The sequence below is a fragment of the Mirounga leonina genome, unplaced genomic scaffold, assembly GCF_011800145.1.
Source record: "Mirounga leonina isolate KUSES-001 unplaced genomic scaffold, KU_Mleo_1.0 Mir_151, whole genome shotgun sequence".
NCBI classification, from domain to species: Eukaryota; Metazoa; Chordata; class Mammalia; order Carnivora; family Phocidae; genus Mirounga; species Mirounga leonina.
In genome coordinates, this window is record NW_023270377.1 from 99,212,938 (window position 1) to 99,216,659 (window position 3,722).

At 46.8% G+C, this 3,722-nt stretch overlaps 1 long non-coding RNA gene across 1 annotated transcript in view; it reads right to left on the reverse strand.

Annotated features, from left to right (window-relative positions):
- LOC118012534 overlaps positions 1 to 1,849 on the reverse strand; it is a 3,758-nt gene extending 1,909 nt beyond the window's left edge. Inside the window, exon 1 of the long non-coding RNA XR_004679740.1 lies at positions 1,268 to 1,849. This is a non-coding gene — a long non-coding RNA (uncharacterized LOC118012534). The remainder of the gene's footprint in view (positions 1 to 1,267) is intronic.
- Between the last annotated feature and the right edge of the window lie 1,873 nt (positions 1,850 to 3,722).

The following is a 3,722-nucleotide window of genomic DNA, read 5'->3' on the forward strand; positions in this document are numbered from 1 at the left end:
CACCAGAATCATCTCCTCCACCACCAACACCTACACCAGCACCAGGATCATCTCCTCCACCTCCACCACCAACACCAACACCAAGACTATCTCCACCAGTTCCACCACCAACACCAGGACCATATCCTCCAAATCCACTGCCAACACCAATACCAGGACCAGGACTATCTTCACTACTTCTACCACCACCACAAACAACAATACCACCTCACCATCTCCACTTCCCCCATAATTTTCCTGAGCCACCAATTTTCCTCCACCACACCTCTACCACCATCACTACCCCGTAGTCCATTACAACCATTTATTGAACTAAATGTTTTATATCCTTAAATTCCATGTTCGGCTTCTTATTGTAATTTTATTTTTGAAGGTACTATTGTATTATTGAAACCACTTCAAAATCTTTTTGAGACAAGGTATGGTATAAATATATAGATCTATAACTAACCATTATTTAATGGAAAGACATAAAGGCAATAGGAGCCATCTAAACTGGTCTATAAATCTAAATGATTTTACTGACAGTAAATTAGTAATGCTATGTACTACTAGAAATTAAAATGTATAAGACTTACCTTATTTCTATTTTTGTTAAGTATGTGTGTATAATCCCAGGCAGGTTTCTTAAATTCTAGCAGCCTCCATTTCTTCTGCAAAATGAGATAACAGTCCCAGCAACAACCTCTTCCTGTCATGCCCAGGAGGAAGATCAGGCTGCACGGGCACAGGCCATTGCCCATTGTTTTAGTCACTTTAAGTGACATCATACTACATCCCATCAAAGTTTCCTTCATAATTAAAATGAACTTGTGTTTTCTCTGCTTGGTAATGTGCTAATGGTGAATGCGGACCTGTCAGCGGACTGGATACTGCAGGAGGGGGGTAGAGCAGCCTCGTATGTTAGCCTTGGGGACATGGTGTGGGAAGAAATATGTGCGATGATCAAATCCCTTCTTTAATGGGGTGCCAGGCTTGAACACAGTCTACTTGGTTTGGGAGTAGAGGAATAATTGAGCCAGATCTCAGTACCAACGACCACAGAGATGAACAGCATCAAAGACAAGGGGCAAAATCAGAATCAGAGAGAATTCTGGGACCTGGAATCAGGAAATTGAGAGCCAGTGAAACCTAGTTGGTCAAGCAGATGGGAGAACGAGGTTAGGATAGGATGGGGCAGAGGGAGAAGTCCAGAGCAATTGCCTAAAGCATTAGGAGTGTTAGTCCCACCTTCATGAACTGTCAAGGGTCTGATGGGGAGGTCTACCTGGCTTGTTATAGGCTTTTTAATTTATTCATGCATTTAGACACCATCTTCCTCCAGAGAGTCTTCAAGAAGATTTAGTCTTGTCTGACCAACACCAACACAGAACCATCTCCTCTTGGAAATCACAGTGCCACCCCATCTCACTAATTCTGGTAAATCCAGGAAGAAGATCAGTCTGCATTAGAGGCTGGTCTAAATTAAAGAAAATTTTTGAGGAAATATCATTCGGCAGCAAGTTTTTCAACACTGCTCGAAGTCACAGGTTACATGAATATTGGAAAGTATACCCATGTGGACAGCAGTTTACACATTAGGTTGGATCAGGGCAAGGGAAAGCAGGGTTGCAATCATTGACTCTGGATTCTAAGTGCAGGTAAAAGCACACAAATATTTATGTCTGCAAATACCTAAAAGAATAATTAGGCTTGTTTAATAGGGCCCATGGCTAAAATAAAGGAAACAACTGAAGTCCTTTCTGTTGGAGCTCTCCAAATAGAGTGATTACCTTGTAAGGTAGTGAGCACCTGCCCACCTGGCCCAGCCCTGGATAGTCAATATGGGATGGAGGGACATTTGGAGGGACATTGTAGAAAGGGTTAAATGGGAATAGTCACACTTAATGACCTTGGGCTCCATGGTTCTGAAAAATAACATAAATAACTAGTACCCTGCTTGAGAACTTGAAAACAGTAGGTTCATTACCCTTGTAAACTTGATTACACTATTAATTTGTTTGCCAAATTCTTTATGTAGATAAAGCTCATACTTGGTGGAAAGGTACCATTCCTTCAACATTAGCAGCATTTTAATTCATGAGGATTTTATCACATCACCAAATAATCTAATCGTAATTCAATTTACAGCCAGCACTAACCCCCCACCTCCCCGACACACACACACGCAAAGGCGATTTCTACTTGCTGATACACATGACCTGGATCTACATTATAGACTGATTTACAGATGCTTAAAAAATGGTGTTAGGCCAGGAAGATTTGTATTTTATAAGGGACCGCAATGGACCTAGTAATTACCAAAGTGTTGATTGAATCGTCTGCAGCGTGGACATGGCCCCCATCCTAACCAGTCCCCCACCACACGCCCTTCCAGCCCCGCAAAGCAAACCTGATTACCTGGCTGATCATTTTTCGGCCTCCTCCCCACTAATGCCAACTGCAACAGGATCAATATTGACTCAGTAGCAACGTGTGTTATATTAGGAAACAGAAAAAATAACCCAGAACAAACATGCAACTCAATTCAAAGAGCTGTGAAATCCCCTCCTTGAGGGTTATTATCTTTCTCAGCAAGCAGAGGCAGAAATAGTCTGCTGCTGCCTGTGCTGGGGTGCTCCCGGGCGCGGAGCACAGGATCACACAGCCGTGGTGGCAGGGCGGTGGGCAGGTAGGCGGCCTGCGCAACTGGCCCAGATTACTGTCCCCTCAGCACCCCGGGACAATAGACACGGAAAGAAGGTCTGTGCTGCAGGCTGCTGCATATGGGTCTGAACATCTCCTGTGCGCAGGGCCGGCTCAATCCAGCCCAGCCCCACCTTGCAATTGTACTTGTCCCTGTGAACAAGTACAAGATGGAGCTGGGAAGGGACCACGTGTTTATTTCATGGTCTGTTTATTGCAGGGTCGGGGGGAGGAGGCACCAAGAGAAAGGTTACTTGCTGCCGGGGAACCCAAGACAGTCAGCATGAGAAAATGGCTCCCGTAGGTGGCCGACCAGGGTGCCTCCCTTCTTCCCTTTGTCCAGAGAGCTGTCTGGGCTGGGGGGTCATTTGCCCCGCACCTGACCCAGGCGACACACCTTCCCCTACCCAGCTCCCTCCTGGCTCTATTGGAGACTCAACAAGGCTTCCCTGCGCCCCCAGAGCCTCCACCTCCAGCTGTGCCCCCACTGTACCTCGGCATCCCTCCCGCCCCAAGTACAGTTTGCAGCTTCAGGGCCAGGATCTGACCCTGCTCCTCTCTCTCCTCACTCGATTGGAGCTCCTTGAGGGCAGTGACAGCATCTCGTAACATATGCACCCCAGCGCTTGGCATATGCCTTGCTCACTGCAGGTGCTCCTATGTGCTGAATGGATGAACGGACTGCTTTGAATTGACAGTTTTCAATGCAAATGTTCTTGGGAGAAAGAGCCGCACTTATGCCTTCCCGAACCCCCCTGTGGGGTGACTAAGTTTCCAAAGAAAGGGCCCAGTTCGGTATCTGTCCCTGAGGTCCCTTTAGGAAGACAGTGTTGTTTCTAAGACACAATCCCCCACTACCACCCCGGAAAGCAGGCCACCAGTGAGCAACTATAATGCACGTGAGTGACGCAGTCCGCGGGGCCCTACCTGGGTCTCCTCCATTGGCCTTGCAACCAGGCCTCAGTCAGATTTCATGCCCTTGCTGTGGTGTGGACAGAGCACTTCTTAGCTGGCCAGACTCCAACATAACCTCCAGA